Consider the following 14,287-nt stretch of genomic DNA (forward strand, 5'->3'; position numbering starts at 1 on the left):
TGATATCATGATTCAAATGGACTTAATTGATATCTACAGAACATTCCATTCTAACAAAAAAAAAAATATACCTTCTTCTCAGCACCCCATGGAACCTTCTCTAAAATCAACCACATAGTTGGCCACAAAGCAAATCTCAACAGATACAAAACAATTGGAATAACCTCCTGTGTTCTATCAGACCACCATGGTTTAAAGTTAGATTTCAAAAACAACAAAAACTACAGAAAACCTACAATCTCATGGAAACTGAATAATGCTCCACTGAATCACCAATGGGTCAAGGAAGAAATAAAGAAAGAAATTAATGACTTCCTAGAGATCAACGAAAATGAAGACACCACATACCCAAACTTATGGGACACTATGAAAGCAGTGCTAAGAGGGAAATTCATAGCACTAAATGCCCACATAAAGAAGTTGGAGAAATCTCACACTAGTGACATAACAGCACACCTGAAAGCTCTAGAACAAGAAGAAGCAAAGTCTCCCAGGAAGAATAGACGCCAGGATATTATCAAAGTGAGAGCTGAAATCAATAAAATAGAAACAAAGAGAATAATACAAAAAATTAGTGAAACAAAGAGTTGGTTCTTTGAGAAAATCAACAAGATAGACAAGCCCTTATCCAAACTAACCAAAAGACAGAGAGAGGGCATCCAAATCAACAAAATCAGAAACGAAAAGGGGGACATAACAACAGACATTTAGGAAATCCAGAGAATCATCAGGTCATACTTCAAAAAACCTCTACTCTACAAAACTGGAAAATCTAAAAGAAATGGATAATTTTCTAGATAGGTACCACATACCTAAGTTAAATCAAGACCAGATAAACTATTTAAATAGTCCAATAACCCCTAAGGAAATAGAAACAGTCATTAAAAGTCTCCCAACCAAAAAAAAGCCCAGGACCAGATGGTTTTAGTGCAGAATTCTACCAGATCTTCAAAGAAGAGTTAATACCAATACTCTCTAAATTGTTCCACACAATAGAAACAGAAGGAACATTACCAAACTCCTTCTATGAGGCTACAATTACCTTGATTCCTAAACCAAACAAGAATACAATAAAGAAAGAGAACTACAGACCAATCTCCCTCACGAACATTGGTGCAAAAATACTCAGTAAAATACTGGCAAACAGACTCCAAGAACACATCAAAACAATTATGCACCATGATCAAGTAGGCTTCATCCTAGGCATGCAAGGATGGTTCAACATACGAAAGTCCATCAATGTAATACACCATATAAACAAACTCAAAGAAAAAAACCACATGATCATCTCACTAGATGCAGAAAAGGCATTTGACAAAATCCAATACCCCTTCATGATAAAGGTCTTGGAGCAATCAGGAATACAGGGACCATACCCAAACATAATAAAGGCAATTTACAGCAAGCCAACAGCCAACATCAAATTAAATGGAGAAAAACTCAAAGCAATTCCTCTAAAATCAGGAATGAGGCAAGGCTGTCCACTCTCCTCATACTTACTCAATATAGTACTTGAAGTTCTAGCCAGAGCAATAAGACAACATAAGGATATTAAGGGGATACAAATTAGAAAGGAAGAACTCAAGCTTTCTCTATTTGCAGATAACATGATAGTATACTTGAGTGACCCCAAAGATTCCACCAATGAACTGATACAGCTTATAAACACCTTCAGCAACATAGTAGGATACAAGATCAACTCAAAAAAATCAGTAGCCCTCCTATATACAATTGACAAACAGGCTGAAAAGGAAATCAGAGATACATCACCCTTTACAATAGCCACAAATGACATAAAATAACTTGGGGTAACACTAACCAAGCAAGTGAAGGACCTATATGACAAGAACTTTAAGTCCCTGAAAAAAGAAATTGAAGAAGATCTCAGAAAATGGAAAGATCTCCCATGCTCATGGATAGGCAGGACTAACATAGTAAAAATGGCAATTTTACCAAAAGCAATCTACAGATTCAATGCAATCCCCATCAATATACCAACACAATTCTTCACAGACCTGGAAAGAATAAAACTCAACTTCATATGGAAAAACAAAAAATCCAGGATAGCCAAAAGAATCCTGTACAATAAAACAACCTCTGGAGGCATCATGATCCCTGACTTCAAGCTCTACTATAGAGCTACAGTAATAAAAACAGCTTAGTACTGGCATAAAAACCGACATGTGGACCAATGGAATGGAATTGAAGATGCTGACATTAATCCGCACACTTATGAACATATAATTTTTAACAAAGAAGCCAAAAGTGTACAGTGGAAAAAAGAAAGCATCTTCAACAAATGGGGATGGCATAACTGGATATCAACATGTAGAAGGTTGCAAAGAGATCCATATCTATCACCGTGCACAAAACTTACATCCAAGTGGATCAAGGACCTCAACATAAATCCAGCTACTCTGAACCTGCAAGAAAAGAAAGTAGGAAGTAGTCTTGAATGCATTGGCATAGGAGATCACTTCCTAAATATAACACCAGTAGCACAGACACTGAGAGAAACAATCAATCAATGGGACCTCTTGAAACTGAGAAGCTTTTGTAGAGCAAAGGATATGGTCAACAAGGCAAAGCAACAGCCTACAGAATGGGAAAAGGTCTTCACAAACCTCACATCTGACAGAGGACTGATATCCAGAATATATAAAGAACTCAAGAAATTAGACATCAAAATGCCCAACAGTCCAATTAAGAAATGGGCTATATAACTAAACAGAATTCTCAACAGAGGAAACTCAAATGGCTGAAAGACATTTAAGGAATTGCTCAACATCCCTAATCATCAGGGAAATGCAAATCAAAACAACTCTGAGATACCACCTTATGCCTGTCAGAATGGCTAAGATCAAAAACACTGAAGACACCTTATGCTGGAGAGAATGTGGAGCTAGGGGAACTCTCCTCCAATGCTGGTGGGAATGCAAGCTTGTACAACCACTTTGGAGATCAATATGGCACTTTCTTAGAAAATTGGGAATCAATCTCCCCCAAGATCCAGCTATACCACTCTTGGGCATATACCCAAGGAATGCTCAATCATGCCACAAGAGCACTTGCTCAGCTATGTTCATATCAGCATTGTTTGTAATAGCCAGAACCTGGAAACAACTTAGATGCCCTTCAACTGAAGAATGGATAAATAAAATGTGGTACATATACACAATGGAATACTACTCAGCAGCGGAAAACAATGACATCATGAGGTTTGCAGGCAAATGGATAGATCTAGAAAAAATCATCCTGAGTGGGGTAACCCAGACTCAGAAAGACAAACATGGTATGTACACACTCATAGGAGGATACTAGGTGTGGAACAAGGATGACTGGACTGCTACTCACATCACCAGGGAGGCTACCTGCATGACAGGACCCCAAGAAAAACACGGGGATCGCCCAATGACGGAGAAATGGCTGAGATCTACATGAACAACCTGGACATGAGTGGGAGCAATGAAGGGCGAGGGTCAAGGGAAAGAGAGTGGGAGACCCCAGCTAGATCAAGAACAGAGAGGGAGAACAAGGAATAGGAGACCATGGTAAATGAAGACCACACGAGAATAGGAAGAAGCAAAGTGCTAGAGAGGCCCACAGAAATCCACAAAGATGCCCCCACAATAGACTGCTGGCAATGGTCGAGAGATAGCCCAAACTGACCTACTCTGGTGATGGGATGACCAAACACCCTAATTGTCATGCTAGAAACCCCATCCAATGACTGAGGGATCTGGACGCAGAGATCCACGGCTAGGCCCTGAGTGGAGCTCCAGGAGTCCAATTAGCCAGAAAGAGGAGGGTTTATATGAGTGAGAATTGTTGAGACCAAGGTTGGATAAAGCACAGGGACAAATAGCCAAAGGAATGGAAACAAATGAACTATGAACCAATGGCTGAGGGGCCCCCAACTGGATCAGGCCCTCTGAATGGGTGAGACAGTTGATTGGCTTGATCTGTTTGGGAGGCATCTAGGCAGTGGTACCAGGTCCTGTGTTCATTTCATGAGTTGGCTGTTTGAAACCTGGGGCTTATGTAGGGACGCTTGGCTCGGCCTGGGAGGAGGGGACTGGACCTGCCTGGACTGAGTCTACCAGGTTGATCTCAGTCCTCGGGGGAGGCTTTGCCCTGGAGGAGGTGGGAATGGGGGGTGAGCCAGAGGGAAGGGAAGGGAGGCGGGAGGGGGGAGAACAAGGGAATCCATGGCTGATATGTAGAACTGAATTGTATTGTAAAATTAAATTAAATTAAATTAAAAAATAAAATAAAATAAAAAGGGAAACAAAGGTGTTTGAAGAATAATGATAAAAAAATAAGATACAAACAATTTGGAATAGGACAAAAGAACAAAACAAGAAAAAGAGCCAAAGAAAAAGCAAAAGAAACACATATAGATGCAGAGACACACAGATTTGCACACACAGGAATAAAAAAAAAACAAAACAAAACAAAAAAAACCCCAGAAACCATAATATATATGTAAAGGACCTATAAGATAAGAAAACAAGAAAAAAGAAAGTGAAAGAGGAGGGGGAAAGTAATGCCCTGACTTAATATTATGAGACAAAGAACCTGTAATCAAGCTATTAGGTTCATTTTGTGTTGGCCATCTACTGCTGGGCATGGGGACTACCTAAGAGTGGTTTGTTTCCCAAATGAGACTTTGTTGGAGAGAACTGATTTTTCATTTGCATGTGGCTGCCAATTAGAGATGGCTTCTGAGTGAGGGATGGGGGCATGTGTCCCTTCTCTCAGCTCTAGGACCTCCTCTGATGCAGACCTGTGCAGGCCCTCACATACTGCCTCAGTTTCTGTGGGTTCATAGGTGTTCCAGCCCTGTTGTGTCTAGAAAGCCTTTATTCCTTGGTACCCTCCATCCCCACTGGTACATATACTCTTTCTGCCTCCTCTTCCAGAGAGTTCCCTGAGCCCTGAAGGGGGAGATTTTAGAGAGATGTCCCATCTCGGGCTGAGTCTTCCAAATTTCTCACTCTCTGAATATTATCTAATTATGTGTATCTGTTTTTGTTCCCATCTGCTGCAAGAGAAGGCTTCTCTGATAATGGCTGAGCAAGGCATGGATCTGTGCATATAGCAGGATGTCATTAGGAGTCATTTCATTGGTATGTTCTATTAGCAGAACAGTAGTATTTGGTTTTTCCCCTAGGTCCCTGGATTATCTAGTCTTAAGTTCTTTGTCATCCAAGCAGTGTTGAATATGGATCCCGTCCCATGGAGTGGATCTTAAGTCAAATCAGGTAGTGCTTGGTAACTCCCACAAGCTCTGTGCCACCATTGCACCTGTGTATCTTACAGGCAGGTCACCACTGTAGATCAAAGGGTTTGTAGCTGGGTTGGTGTGTTAGTGTGAACAGGTATGGCCCCCATAGACTCATGTGTTTGAATGCTTGGCCCATAGGGAGTAGCACTACTCGGAGGAGTGGCCTTGTTGGAGAAAGTGTATCACTGTGGGGGCAGGCTTTGATGTCTCATATTCTCAGGCTATGCCCACTATGCAGATTCCTTTGGCTACCTGCAAATCAAGATGTAGAACTCTCAGCTCCTTCTCCAGCACCATGTCTGCCTGTACTCCTCCATGTCCCACCATGATGATAATGGACTGACTAAACCTCTGAACTGTAATCCACTCCAATTAAATGTTTTACTTTAATTCACATGGTCATGGTGTGTCTTCACAGCAACAGAAACCCTAAGACAGTTGATTTTATCTTTCTTCTTTGGTAGTGTGCAATATACCTTTCAGCACCATGATCACTAGTCTGCAGAGGTGAAGGCCCTAAGTAGGCACTAGGTTACCTTCTCCATGTTCAATGAGTTGTGTAGGTACTGTCTTCAGCAATGGGGCCTTGCCATGAGCTTGCAGAAAGCAACCTTGGCAAAAGCCTAGGTGGTTAGGAGGTCCCTATGGAACCTGTTTGGCCAAGAACTTGATTAGATGTAACCCATTCCCAGTACTGGAAGCTTCATTTGGTGATAAGAGATATTCAGTTACAACTCTATCTCTATCATTATCTGGGCACTTCATTTAGATTGCCTTCATATATGTATACATCATAGGAAGCTTCTACTGTATTAAGTTTCCATACAACCCCCTCAAGTGGCTGCCCTTAATTTTGGCTGCCCCTCCCAATATTCCCTCCCTTTACCCTTTTCCCTTCCAATCCCTGTTTAAAAAAATAAACTTCTGCATGAATTCAAGTGAATACACAAAAAAAAAACCCACAGCTAAATGAAAGAAAGAAGTGATCAATTCAGAATATGAAATGAAATAAAATAAAGATATGAAGAAAATAAATAAATGATAAAAGAAATCTAAAATTCTGGAAGTGGAAAATACAAGTAAGTCAAATTAAAGTTCCATGGAGGTTATACGAATATAATGAGCCAAGGAGAGAACAACATATCTGAAATTGAAGACCAGGTTGAGGTTGGAACATTTTAATAAAGAAAAAGATAAAAATAATATCAAGATATGAGCAAGACTCTCAAGACATTTGAATATTATGAAAATATCAGATCTAAGAGTAGCGAATAGAAGGAAAAGAAGAAATTCTAAAGGCATAGAAAATGTTTTGAAAAATCATAGAACAAAATTTCTCAAAATTAGGGGGAAAGATACCAATCCAAATACATGACTCATTTAGAATATAAAACAGACAAGACCTGAAAGGAACCTCTCCTCATCACCTTACAATATATACTAAAAATATAAAACAAAGAAAGTATATTAAAAGTGGCAAGAGAGGAGCACCAAGTCACATGCACAGTCAGGCCCACTTGAATAACAGATTTCTTAGCAGTACCTTTAAAAGTCAGGAGAGTATGAAATGATATGTTTTAAATTCTGAAATTCAATAATTTTCAATACAGACATAGCACAGCCATCTGTCATAAAGGAGAAAGAAAAACTCAATGATAAAAAAGGCCAAAGGAATTCATAACCACTAGACCATATCTAGAGAAGACAGTTGAAGGATCTATCAGACTTAAAAAGAAAAAATAGTGGGAAAAAAGATACTAGCACTTCCATGAGTCCCTAAGAAAAAGAACAACTCAAATTTGAAGAATAGTTAAGCAAGAGAGGAATAAATAGGAAAGCACCAAACACTACAAATGTCAACAAAAAAATGACAGGAATTAATAAATGTCTTTCAGTAATAATCCTGGATATTAATGGTTTCATTCCATCCCATGGTTTTCATTTCATCAAAAGACACACACTAGCAGAATAGATTGAATGAATCCTTCTAGTTACTGTGTCTAAGAAACACGCCTGACTGTGAATGACAGGTGCTGCCTCCTATTGCCACATTCCCAACTGCTTCCTAACTATGGAATCCCTGTACTCACAGGCCAGTGTAGTTCTCACTGCTGGTCAAAATGCAAATAACAATTTACTGTGGTCTGGTGGTTTGAATAAGAATGGCCCCCATAGACTTGTATATTTGAATACTTAGTCACCAGGGAATGGAATTGTTTGAAAGAATTAGGAGATGTGGCCTTGTTGGAGGAAGTATGTCACTAGGGGTGGGCTTTAAGGTTTCAAAACTCCATGCCAATCCCAGAGTCTCTTCCTGTTGCCTGCAGATCCAGACATAGAACTCTCAGCTATTTCTCCAGCACCATGTCTGTCTGCATGCTGCCATGCTCCCCACCATGATAACAATGGACTAAACTTCTGAAACTGTAAGCAAACCCCCAATTAAATGTTTTCCATTATAAGATTTTGCTGGAGTCGTGATGTTTCTTCACAGCAATAGAAACTCTAAGTCACATGGAATATCCATCCCCAATTGATATGCTTACAACACAACCCCTACATCAAGGCTAGGAAGCATCATGGAAGAGGTAGTAGAAAGATTGTATGACCGAGAGGGCCAGGATAATTGCCACTTGGTAGTTTCTCCTGGACAGACAAGAAGTGATACCCATGATATCTTAACAATATGGTCACCTAAACAAGATCTGCACAGTGGCAGCGCTAGTTGATATCCCAACATGGATGAGGGAAATATCACAAGGTCCCACACTAGATGAAGAACAATATGCAATTAATAGAGAGAGAGAGAGAGATTAGTCTTTTCCAGGGGTGAGCCCTGATAGGTTATCCAATCATAAGTGGTCAGCCCTTAACATAATCATGTATGTGAACACTAAATGTACTCACATATATGTATATGTGTGTGTATGTACGTATATATGTATGTATGTATATATGTATGTATGCATGTGTGTAGATGTAACCGTCTTATTAAAATAGAAACAGAGCCAAATGCAGAGTTGAGAGCCCAAGAGGTCAGAGCAATAGCTGAGAGCTGATACTAAAAACCCTTTTTACCCTTCACTGCTGCTGCTGTCCTTCCCCTCAGAAAGAGACCTACTTCCTGTGTGTCTGTCCTTTTATTGAATTTCTGTTCTGCCTTCTCATTGGTTGTAAACCCAACCACATGACCTCCTCGTCATTGCCTGTCTATACAGACCTACAGGTCTTCTATGATTGGTATTGAGATTAAAGGTGTGTGTCTCTACACTGGCTGTATCCTTGAACACACAGAGATCCACCTGGTTCTGCCTCCCAGGTGCTGAGATTAAAGGCATGCGCCACCACTGCCCAGCTTCTGCTATGACTTGCTATTAGCTCTGACCCCCAAGCAACTTTATTTATTAACATACAAATAAAATCACATTTCAGTGCAAATAAAATATCACCATATGTGTGTATGTATGTATGTATGTATGTATGTATGTATATAAATAGCATCAATAATAACTAAAGAAGAGCTAATGAAGTTGGGAGGGAGAGATTAAGGACAAGGGAGGATTGGAGGGAGTTAGAAATAATATAAATACAATACTCAAATATGGCATTTTTTAAAAAGTATAAATTTTTTAAATGTAAATAAGTTAAAATAAGTAAATAAATAAAATAAGAAGTAAGCATAAACTGCACTGATGACAGCAGGACGTTGGAGACACTGGGGCTATGGAATATCTTCCAAGGAAACCAGCAGGCACAGAACAGAGCCAGCCCAAAGGAGAATCACATGTGTTGCATGTCTCAGAACTGAAGAGGTGGGACCATCTAAGGCCTTTGGAACCCAGCCCATTCTATTACAAACCTTCGATGCCAGATATGGAACTAGAGGATTTTGTGGATTTATTTCTTGCTTTGATTCAATGATTTCTTCTGCTTCCTGATTTTTTTTCATTTTAAAAATAGGAATGTTTGTTCTATGTCACTGTGGTTTAGAAGTAAGTCACTTGTTTTGTTGTTGTTGTTGTTTGTTTGTTTGTTTGTTTGTTTTAGAGTTCACAGTTAAGAGAATGCCTTGAATAGAAGATGAGAAATGAATTTTGGGCTATGAGAATTGTTAAAGATTATGAGTCTTTTGAAGTTTGTATTTTTAATTATAAGATGAACATGAGACTGTGGAAACAAAAGATTGAAGATTACATTTTAAAGTGATGTGTTTGAATGCTTATCTGGCAGGGGAGACACCATAATCACAAAATTGCCCATCCAGGTCAAGGCTTATGTGTTACACTCCAGATATGCTGATCCCTGTGATTTCCCTAAAGGGATTTCCCTCAGCTTGACTGCCTAATTTGTGGTAGTGGTGGACTGCATTCATGCTCTCCCCTGAGAAAGAAAGAAATAGTAGAAGATAGATAGATGATAGATTAAGGAAATGGGCTATGATTAGGGTTTCTGCAGCATGTTTCAAGGGATTAGGGGATGGTAGTATATCCATGATAGAAAGTAGAGGTCACAATACTTAGGTCAAAAGATTTAAGCAGGAGGGAGAGAAATTAGGAAGAAGCGGATCTCTGTGAGTTCAAGGTCAGCCTGGGCTACCAAGTGAGTTCCAGGAAAGGCGCAAAGCTACGCAGAGAAACCCTGTCTCGAAAAAAAAAAAAAAAAAAGTAAAGATGCATAAAAGATAAAGAAGCCTGCTACTATGTAAGCAAATTGAAAACATGACTTTTTTTTTTAAGATTTAGAGCAGAGGTTCCCTGCATGGGTATATAAAGTTGCTCTCAGAAAACAATGACTATTGGCCAAAAATCCCAGTGCCTAGCTGAGCTAAGTTCCTATGAGCTGTTGGTCATGGGGTCCTTTGAGGTCCACAAAACAATACAGGCTATTGACACCTTCCTTGATCGACCACATGAACTAAATAGTAAGTTCTTATTGTTGAAGATAACATCTGCTATGGCTGTAAAATACAGAAAAAACAAACTGGAACTGAGCTAAAACATTACTCCTTGCTGATTAGATTTCAATGTGCCAGAAGATATCATTGAGGCTTCTGAGGAAAAATTGTCATCACCTGTCTTATCCAGCCTTGAACTTTGCAACTTTGAACTTTGTAAATCTACCAGGTATAATGTACCCACTGGTGCAATAATGGTGTTACTGTTATGAGGGTTACAAACCACCGCTTCTGACAGGATTTGAAGCCTACTCTACAGAAAGGAATTTATGCCTGCTACTGTAACCTTGCTTAAAAACTCCATTGCTGGGAAAATCATAAGCCTTAGTGGAGAAGCCAGTACTATTATTTTGCCAAATGGACATGTTGTGCCTGTCTATGTATGTTTGTGCCTGTAGATAAGTTGTCAGCTTTGGTCAAAGATACTTCTTTTTGCAGAGGAGAATCAATGGGTACTGAAAAGAATCAAACCTGGTAAAGGATTGAGAACAGTGACTTTTAAATGCTCAGTTCCAAGTGTTACATCTCATGGAATATGTCAGAAGAGAGACTGGAAAGAATGCAAAAGCCAAAGGAAGAGAAAGAGAATTATGGGATGCACTCTTCCAAGCCCAATCCTGTTCTATTTATCAACACACAGCAGTTGTGATTGCCTGTACAAGACCTGCACAAGATACAGCCTGTCAACATTCCATCATGGATGCCTCAGAGGCTTACAAGATCCCTTACTTATCCTTTAGCCACTTAAATCCTCTGTGGTGTCCTGCTTAGGTTGACAAGGCTTTCTCTCCTTATGGGTTCCAGAAATTTCTCACTCCCCTCATTTTTCCATGCCTAGAAGGTAACAGCTCTGCTGACACTAACTCCAGGACAGAACTAGTTTCCCACAATTCCCACCTTTCTGTAAAATCCCTCTTTGTATAAATAATCATCCTGCTATTATCATGATTTGTATGAATCATCTGTTTCCTGCTGGGATTCCACAGTATTGATATATTCTGTGCTTGCCCAAGACACACCTGTGATGTGTTTATCTAGGTATTCTTTATCAATTAAAAATGAGGAGTCAAATATTGAGGTAAGAACTTGAATGATCAGAGAAGAGATGAGAAGCAATCGATGACCTCCTATCTCTTCCATTTCTCCATCCAAAAGAGCTGAGATCCTATCTAAGCCCTGCCTTACTACTTTCTATCTCTCTATCTGTCCTCAGCCCTCTGAAATCTCTATGGTTAATTTTGGTCACCTAGTGGCTAGCTCCACCCTCTGATTCAAAGCAGGCTTTATTGTCAGAATGTGATCAAAATATCACACAACAGACCTGGTGTCTGTATGTGATTTCTTTGGAATGAGATTGGCCAACCCCAATAAGAATGTAAAGTTTGAAGTAAAGTCTCACTCTATATTTGGGGTTTTAGAGCCTTTTCCTCCTTCCTTTCCTTCAAGGGATGCCCTTAACTGAAGACTTGTTGTGTTTTAATAACTAGTTTTCCGATCTTTGTCCTGTAGAAAGCCAAATGTTGGTGGAAGGTGTTTCAGGACTCTTTGGGTAACAGAATACAGAGAAAGTGGAAATAGAATAAGTAGATAGAGCTTTCTGTCACCCACTTCACCCAAATTTTATTTGAAAGTTTATGTTTCAGTTTACCAAGTTGCCTTTTAGCAACTGGTTGAGTTAACTTCAATTGTACCCATGACGAGTGAGAGCTCTCTGGGACTCAGGAAGATACCTCTAACAGTGTGACTACAGGCAATGATGTTGAACTGGTCACAGCATAGAGACTTAATCTTAGGTTATTCTATTCCAGTGTACCTCAAAACATACCCTCTAATTATGCACGGCTACTCAAATATTCTCTTGCCTTGTTTCTTTATAGAAATTTCTTTTAGAATAAAACTTGGGAGGCATTTTATGATCAGTGCACCTTGCTAAAGACATTCTACTACATCACACAGACATTAATTTTCAACAATCACTGTGGTGGTTTGAAAGAAAATGACCCCCAAAGGGTGTGGCACTATTAAGAGGTGTGGCTTTGTTGGAAGAAGTGTGTCACTGTGAGGTGGGCTTTGAGGTCTCATACATGGTCAAGCCACTCCCAGTGACTCAGACCACTTCCTGTTGCCTGTACAAGATGTAACTCCTTCTCCACTCTCAGCTCCTTCTTCAGCACCATGTCTGCATGCACACCACCATGTCCCACAATGAAGATGATGAACAAACCTCTGAAATTGTAAGGTCCCCCAATTAAATGTTTTCCTTTATAAGACTTGCAGTGGTCGTGGTATCTCTTCACAGCAGTAGAAACCCTAAGACAGGCACTACACACCATTTCCCAGACTGGCCAGACTGGCTCAGAATCCACTAGCATGTTCCTCTCCTTTCTGCATCACTTGTTACAAATGTAGATGCCTCCTGCTATTTAGAAATCCAAATATCCAAATGAGTCTATCTTTTTCTAATTATTCTTATTGTCTTCTAGGAACTCTTCCCAGGGTAAGTAGTAATCGGCCCTCAGCAGTTACCATCTGGTATTATTTAGTGGATTTCAATCTGAGTCACAAAATTACAGGAACTTGATTGTGAAGGTTGCTTGACTCAACTTCCCTCCCCTATAGAAGCTCTGCTCTAATTTCCTCTACAAATGGTCATTCAACAAGCCACCTGAATGCTTAGACAGCAAAAAAAAAGGCTTTTTTTCATAAGGCTACTTCCATGAGTGATTTTTTTCTCTACATTAAGGCAAAAATGTGCATGAAAACAAGTATTCTAACATTCCTTCTCAAAGTCACATCAACTCTCCTCCCTGTTGATAGGACAGTCCTTCAAATACCACCCAACAGTACTCATATCCATTTTGTCTTTCCCACACAAATCATCCATTATCACCAAATGTGAAACTTTTCCTCTGGGGACATTTGAAGGCTTCCAAATAAAACTTTTATTTTGTTCCTATTTTTTTTTATTTTGAATGAGATTCAGGAGGCATGTTACGATCAGTGCAGCCCACCAGCCACCTTACTAGACATTGAACTATGTCACCCAGACATTAATTGTCAATATTCACTACATATCATTGCCCTGACTGGTTCAGAGTCCACTAGCATGTTCCTCCCTTTTTTACATCACTTCTCACAAACAAAGATATCTTCTTTCCTGTATTGGTACTTAATTTCATGACTTTAAATACCACAGGGAAGACACATTCTTCTTTATTATTAGATAAGAAAAATGTGCTTGAAAGGGTTAAATATTCTACAAGAATCATACAGCTGTCAAGTGGCTTGTGGAGATTTGGTTCACAAATGAAACTTGAGCATCTTCTGCTAAGTCATCCGTCCTCTCCTTTATTTGTTTTCCTACATTATATCTAAGATCCATCTGTATGCCAGACAATAGTCTAGATCTTGAAGAAAAAGTACTAATGGAAATGTTGTAATTAAATTATAGTCTCAAAACTCACCATAGGTAAACTTCTAAAAATGGAAGATAAATAAAAAAACTAGAAAGGAGTCAGATGAAGCAAAATTATTTCTGGAAGCAATAAGAATCATATATAGCATCTCATCAGAAATAGTGGAAGCCAGAAGTTGATCATCTCAACAATGATGGATAAATCAATCAAGAATTCTATATCAAGTAAAAGACATAACATTCTTCAAAAGTAAATCAATAACATGGTATTCTTAAGAAACAAAGTCTGAAATAATCCATAGTCCTGAGCCCTAAGATTACAAGAAAGTCTAAGAGAGTTGGAGGTAAAGAAAAATATCAAATGGAAATTTATATCTATAGAGAGACAAAATGTAGTCAATACCAGACAATTTTAAAACATCTTTAACTGTTTGTAGTCAAATAATAATGACTTATATAATACTATATCAGGTAAGTATACTGTCTCTGTGACAAAATACCTAAGAAAAGGTGACTTAAAGGAGAATTTGTGTTGGTTTGCTTTTTACTGTGACTGTAGTTTCAGAAGTTTCAGTCCTTGGGTATTTGCTCTGGTGCCTCTGGGCCAGTGAGGCAGCTCATCGTGATGGAA

The 14,287-nt window shown here is 39.1% G+C and overlaps 1 non-coding gene across 1 annotated transcript; it reads left to right on the forward strand.

The window, feature by feature from the left end:
- The first annotated feature begins 9,502 nt into the window (after positions 1-9,502).
- LOC121828441 (U1 spliceosomal RNA) lies at positions 9,503-9,670 on the forward strand. The gene has a single exon (XR_006070909.1). It is a non-coding gene; the product is annotated as a U1 spliceosomal RNA (small nuclear RNA).
- The last annotated feature ends 4,617 nt before the right edge of the window (positions 9,671-14,287 follow it).

The sequence above is a fragment of the Peromyscus maniculatus genome, chromosome 3 (genome assembly GCF_049852395.1).
Source record: "Peromyscus maniculatus bairdii isolate BWxNUB_F1_BW_parent chromosome 3, HU_Pman_BW_mat_3.1, whole genome shotgun sequence".
NCBI lineage: Eukaryota > Metazoa > Chordata > Mammalia > Rodentia > Cricetidae > Peromyscus > Peromyscus maniculatus.